At 47.0% G+C, this 7,123-nt stretch overlaps 1 long non-coding RNA gene across 1 annotated transcript; it reads right to left on the bottom strand.

Annotated features, from left to right (window-relative positions):
- Positions 1-2,299: 2,299 nt before the first annotated feature.
- On the bottom strand, positions 2,300-6,587 carry LOC134338894 (uncharacterized). The gene is made up of 2 exons (XR_010016303.1): positions 6,368-6,587; positions 2,300-2,726 (listed from the first exon to the last, which is right to left on the bottom strand). It is a non-coding gene; the product is annotated as an uncharacterized LOC134338894 (long non-coding RNA).
- Positions 6,588-7,123: the final 536 nt, after the last annotated feature.

Genomic DNA, 7,123 nt, shown 5'->3' with positions numbered 1-7,123 from the left:
CCTGGGGGAAACCCATGCGGTCACAGGAAGAATGTACAAACTCCTTACAGGCAGCTCCCTGGAAAGCACTATGCTAGCCTCTACACTACCATGCTGCCCGAAACTCCACCCATGTGGAGATTACACGCTTTATTTAATAAGCTCTTCTGGCAATGAATCTGTGTGAGTCAGTGACTGAATAAAATGGAGTCAATTCATCTCTGACATGCTCCCGGTCTCGTGCCCCCACACTCCCACCATCGACTAGCGGTGGTAGTACAGTAGCATAGTGTTGACCTCTGAACTCAATTCCTGGCTATCGCAATTTGTGCTATTTAAGGCAGCACGGTTAGTGTAACGCTTTCCAGTGCTGGTGACTGGGTTCGATTCCGGCCACTGTCTGTAAGCAGTTTGTACGTTCTCCCCGTAACCCTGTGGGATTCCTCCGGGTGCTCCAGTTTTCCCCCACAGTCCAAAGACATACTGGTTAGTAGGTTATAAACACAAGAAAGTCTGCAGATACTGGAAATCCGAAGCAATACACACAAAATGCTGGGGGAACTGAATAGGTCAGGCAGCATCTATGGAAATGAATAACGGTCAACGTTTCCTGCCCAGACCCTTCTTCAGGACTGGAAAGGAAGGGGGAAGATGCCAGAATAAAAAAAAGTGGGTGGAGGGGAAGGAGGATAGATAGAAGGTGATAAGTGAAGCCATGATGGTGGGAAAGGTTAAGGGCTGGAGAGGAAGGAATTTGATAGGAGAGGAGAGTGGACCATAGGAGAAAGAGAGTGATAAGAAGGTGAGAAAAGGTAAAAGGCCAGAGTGGAGAATATAAGAAGAGGCGAGAGGGGAGGGAGTTTTTTTTACTGGAAAGAGAAATAGATATTCATGACATCAGATTGGTGGCTACTCAGATGGAACATGAAGTTGCTCCTCCTCCCTTGAGGGTGGCCTCCTCTTGGCCATGGACTGACATGTCAGGACAGGAATGAGAGTTAAAATGTTCGGCCACCGTAAGTTCCGCTTTTTGGCCTCGTGCCGGGGTACAGTGAAAAGTTTCTTGTGTATATTGTCCATACAGATCGGATCATCACGCAGTGCAATTGAGGTCAAAGGACAGAGAAAGAGAAAGCAGAATGAAGTGATACAGTTGAGCAATGCGAGGGCCAGAGTCCATCTTACCATACTAGCGAGTATTGTAACAGTGGGATAACAGATGTCCTTGGAATGGTGGGACATGCTTTCAGGTTTATGTATCTTCTGCCTGATGGAAGAGGGGAGATGGGAGAATGTCTGGTGTGGGTGCAGTCTTCCAATATGTTGGCTGCAATAGATCTGTAGTGGAGAGTGTATTGACTGGCTGCATCACAGCCTGGTGTGGAACCACTTTAAGGACTCTTTACCTCATGTTCTCATTACTTAATGCTGTTTATTTATATCTGTGTGTGAGCACATGGCCAAGTGGTTAAGGCATTTGACTAGCGACCTGAAGGTCATGAGTTCGAGCCTTGGCTGAGGCAGCGAGTTGTGTCCTTGAGCAAGGCACTTAATCACACATTGCTCTGCGATGACTGGTGCCAAGCTGTATGGGTCCTAATGCCCTTCCCTTGGACAACATCGGTGTCGTGGAGAGGGGGGACTTGCAGCATGGGCAACTGCCGGTCTTCCATACAACCTTGCCCAGGCCTGCGCCCTGGAGAGTGAAGACTTTCCCGGTACAGATTCATGGTCTCGCAAGACTAACGGATGCCTTAATTTGCACGGTTTGTTGTCTTCTGCACTCTGGTTTCATTGATCCTGTTATAGTTACTTTTCTATAGGTTTGCTGAGTATGCCCGTGAGAAAATGAATCTCGGGGTTGGACATGGTGACATACATGCACTTTGATAATAAAATTGACTTCGAACTCTTGCAGAGGCAATGGGAAGTGTGGGCAGCGTCCTTAGAGGGGAACACACACAAAATGCTGGAGGAACTCAGCAGGCCTTAGGAGGGAGGCCGGTTCCCATGATGTTCTGAGCTGGCGTCCACAGCTCTCTGCGGTTTATCGCAGTTTCAGGTAAAGTAGTCGCCATTCCAAGCTGCAATCTGTCTGGGTAAGGTGTTTTATTTTCATGGTGCATCAATAAAAATAGGTGGAGGTTGGATAACACAGGCTCAAAACTTGCAAAGGGCATGCAAGATGGCTTGATTGTAATATCTCGCAAACATAGTACAACCTATTTATGAGCACCAGCCAAAGTAGGGGATGGATGCTGCAGTGCTTTGCTTAGTTAGTTACAAGAGCTCTGAGCAAACACAAATAAAGGCTCAAATGTAGAACTAATAAACAATTCTTTTATCCTGTAATCTATGACTCAGAGTTCTTTTACAATGGCAGAAGGAATGAGACATGACTATTTTTAAACCTTGTGCAACAGCTTTGACTTATCACAAACAATATAATTGACATGGAACAAAAACAAAGGCAATGGAATATCTTCTGCTGAATTTGCACAATTTCATTAGCTATGGAGCACAATCGGTTTGCAGAATCTAGGTAAACATTTATTAAACATTTCTCCACCCGAAGGGATGAGCTTGATAGCATACGTTTTGTACTCCAGATGCTGCACATACAAACTGATTCCAGTGGGATTCTTCGGAGAGTGCCATTGGAATTCATCCACTTCAGTAATAAAGGAATGCGCACTGCACCCAGCAAAATGCCTTTTCCAAATGCTCCCTTCTGAAAGTGCCATAGGCTATTAAAACAGAAATGGTTCAATGGTTCAGTGTAATATGTATACAGTATACAACCTGAAATTCTTACTCTTCACAGACATCCACAAAACAGAAGACCCCCCCCGCCCCGCCATATAATGAAGGACAGAAAACTTTAGTACCTGGAAGCCCCCTTTCCCCCTCCCATGCACAAGCAGCTGCAAAGCATCAATCCTCCCCCTGCCCCTACCCCCTTCAGCAATTGCATCAACCCCTCCACCTCCGACCATGCAAGCAATAGCAAAGCCCCCAAGAGACCATGATCTAGAGCCCATCAAAAGCCTCTGTCCATCCCAACAGTTCGATATCCCGCAGGTAGGAGGTATCACTCCTACCACAGCGAGAGGGGAGACCAACAGGGTCACTATTTTTACGTTACGGTCTGCAGCATTGCTTATTTTGTCTCGATGTTGGGATCTCCCACAATGCTTCAGTTGGCCACACCAGTGTGGAATTGGGTCATCCACAGGGCCACACCTTGAAAATATATGCCTTCCAAGCCGCACCCAGAGATATCGAACCACGGTTTGAGAGCAGTTGTAGATCATGGGCTCTGACAGGACTTAAACTGTCTTGAAAAGAAAAAAGAATGCATTGAAAGTATAAGAGCAAAGAGGTCCTTCTGCAGCTGTACCGGGCCCTGGTGAGACCCCACCTGGAGTACTGTGTGCAGTTTTGGTCTCCAAATTTGAGGACAATCTTGCTATTGAGGGAGTGCAGCGCAGGTTCACGAGGTTAATTCCCGGGATGGCGGGACTGTCATATGTTGAAAGATTGGAGCAACTGGGCTTGTGTACTCTGGAATTTAGAAGGCTGAGAGGGGATATAATTGAAACATATAAGATTATTAAGGGATTGGACACGCTGGAGGCAGGAAGCATGTTCCCACTGATGGGTGAGTCCAGAACCAGAGGCCACAGTTTAAGAATGAGGGGTAGGCCATTTAGAACGGAGTTGAGGAAAAACTTTTTCACCCAGAGAGTGGTGGATATATGGAATGCTCTGCCCCAGAAGGCTGTGGAGGCCAAGTCTCTGGATGCTTTCAAGAAAGAGATGGATAGAGCTCTTAAAGATAGCGGAATCAAAGGTTATGGGGAGAAGGCAGGAACTGGATACTGAGTGTGGATGATCAGCCATGATCACAGTGAATGGTGGTGCTGGCTCGAAGGGTCGAATGGCCTACTCCTGCACCTATTGTATATTGTCTTAAAAGTGAAGAAATTAAAGTGTTTTGCAGATGACCTCGAAGTCGCCCAGCTCCACAAAAACTTTTGACACTTGATCTTAAAAGTTTCTTCCCTCAGACAATTAATCTTGATCAGCCATTTTACCCTCCGCACTCCCCTCTACCTCAGTCACTGCACTGTACTGTTAACACTTTAAACCACTTTTAAATGCTGTTTACATTGTAAATACATGCTGGTATTTATGTATTTATGCACATATTATTTTACACTCAGTGGGGTTTATGATGTGCCCAGGAAGGGGCAGCACCTCTGGTGAAGGGGCTTGTCATGTCCATTCTGGGGCAGCTCCCCAGTGGACAAGCAGCTCTCACCTGTGGCTCCAAGGAGCTGTCTGCATGTGACAGCGACCACACCCCGGTACACTGCTTCGACAGGTGGGCTAAACCAGGCGGGAGTAGCCAACGAGCCTCATACCCTGGTGAGGTAAGGGCATGCCTGTCCGAGCATGCGAAGTCAGCCCTAACGGACTGGGTGGACGAGATCTACAGTAAGGTCCAGCGGCCAGGAAGGCTTCGTGGGGAGCGAAGGGCGCGACAAGGCACAGAAGAAATCATGGTCATCCACTCCAACCAAGGGAGCCCCCAGTTTGTGACGCTTGTTCGTACCACTGACCCCGAACTCCCGAGGATGGAACTGCCCCAGTGCAATGGCCTTCCCACTTTAAAAACTCTCCCGCACAGGTTTCTGTCATCCTCTGACACAATGGACAACCACCTATCTATTCTACCCTCGGTGACCACTTAATGAAGTAGCCACTGAGTGTATGTTCATGGTCTTCTGCTGCTGTGGCCCATCCACTCCAAGGTTCAATGTGTTCTACATTCAGAGATGCCCTTCTGCACGCCGCTGTTGTAATGTGTGGTTATTTGAGTTACAGACTGGCCATTCTCCTCTGACCTCTCTCATTAACGAGGCATTTCCTTTTCTCCCACCGAACTGCTGCTCGTTTGATGTTTTTTTTGTTTCTCGCACCATTCTCTGTAAACTCTAGAGACTGTTGTACATGAAAATCCCAGGAGGTCAGCAGTTTCTGGGATGCTCAAACCACCCCATCTGGCACCAACATGCTCAAAGTCACTCAAATCACATTTTTTTTTAGATTATGAGGGCACGCAGTCCTCTTTTATTGTCATTTAGTAATGCATGCATTAAGAAATGATACAATGTTCCTCCAGAATGATATCACAGAAACACAGGACAGACCAAGACTGAAAAACTGACGAAAACCACATAATTATAACATATAGTTACAACAGTGCAAAGCAATACCATAACTTGATGAAGAACAGACCATGGGCACGGTAAAAAAATGTCTCAGAGTCTCTCGAAAGTCCCATCATCTCACGCAGACGGTAGAAGGAAGAAAAAAAACTCTCCCTGCCATGAGCTTCCAGCGCCGCAAACTTGCCGATGCAGCACCCTGGAAGCACCCCGACCACAGCCGACTCTTGAGTCCGTCCAAAAACCTTGAGCCTCCAACCAGCCCTCCAACACTGAGCACCATCTCTGCCGAGCGCTTCGACCCCGGCCCTGGCAACAGGCAATAAGCAAAGCCGAGGATTTAGGGCCTTTCCCTCCGGAGATTCTCAATCGCACAGTAGCAGCGGCAGTGAAGCGGGCATTTCAGAAGTTTCTCCAGATGTTCCTCTGTGCTTCTCACGTCTGTCTCCATCAAATCAGGATTGTGCACGGCCCCTAGTTACACATACGATATCATTTCGGAGCAACACACATCAAAGTTGCTGGTGAACGCAGCAGGCCAGGCAGCATCTCTAGGTAGAGGTACAGTCGATGTTTCGGGCCGAGACCCTTCGTCAGGACTAACTGAAGGAAGAGTGAGTAAGAGATTTGAAAGTTGGAGGGGGAGGGGAGATCCAAAATGATAGGAGAAGACAAGAGGGGGAGGGATGGAGCCAAGAGCTGGACAGGTGATTGACAAAGGGGATATGAGAGGATCATGGGACAGGAGGTCCGGGAAGAAAGACAAGGGGGGGGAACCCAGAGGATGGGCAAGAGGTATATTCAGAGGGACAGAGGGAGAAAAAGGAGAGAGAGAGAAAGAATGTGTGTATAAAAATAAGTAACAGATGGGGTACGAGGGGGAGGTGGGGCATTAGCGGAAGTTAGAGAAATGGATGTTCATGCCATCAGGTTGGAGGCTACCCAGACGGAATATAAGGTGTTGTTCCTTGCCCATCCTCTGGGTTCACCCCCCACCCTCCTTGTCTTTCTTCCCGGACCTCCTGTCCCATGATCCGCTCGTATCCCTTTTGCCAATCACCTGTCCAGCTCTTGGCTCCATCCCTCCCCCTCCTGTCTTCTCCTATCATTTTGGATCTCTCCCACCCCCTCCAACTTTCAAATCCCTTACTCACTCTTTCTTCAGTTAGTCCTGGGAAGGGTCTCGGCCCGAAACGTCGACTGCACCTCTTCCTAGAGATGCTGCCTGGCCTGCTGCGTTCACCAGCAACTTTGATGTGTGTTGCTTGAATTTCCAGCACCTGCAGAATTCCTGTTGTTTCATTTCGGAGCAGCCAGCTTCTCCTCCCCCTCCATTTCTTCCGCATTCTGATGTTTGGTCTGAACAACACCTGAACCTTTGTCCGTGTCTGCATGTTTTTATGCTTTGAGTTGCTGCCACACGATTGGCTGATTAGGTATTTGCAATAACAAGCATGTGTACAGGTGTAGTGAATAAAGTGGCCACTGAATGTACTTCTAATTTTATTTTTATATAATTCTTCATTCTGTATAATTGTTAAATGTTGTTTTTTGTTGCTTGTCTCTCCAACATGCTACAACAACAATTCTAAATATATGGGGAATAAAGCTGATCCTTGACCCTTGAGGTTAAGTAAAGTGTTTTTTTTTTGCATTAGATCAGATTCCCTAAGATTTCTTTTTGATGTGATGTGTAATGATCCTTGTCTTCAGCACAGGTTGGGATTCATTTTCTAAGCCAGCAGCCCAAACCCAGGAGAGCATCCAGTTCACTACTAAACGGGTTTCACACAGACAGTAGTTCCAATTTCAGACAAAAAAATAAACAAGAAGAAGCAGATATGGTAGACACATTGGAAAATAAACTGCTTTACGATGGTGTGGTCATTGAAAACGTAAAGAAAACCAAC

This window comes from Mobula hypostoma, chromosome 28, assembly GCF_963921235.1.
Source record: "Mobula hypostoma chromosome 28, sMobHyp1.1, whole genome shotgun sequence".
Taxonomy (NCBI): Eukaryota; Metazoa; Chordata; class Chondrichthyes; order Myliobatiformes; family Myliobatidae; genus Mobula; species Mobula hypostoma.
The sequence above is the reverse complement of the archived record's forward strand: the minus strand, read 5'-3'. Positions and strand labels throughout refer to the sequence as shown.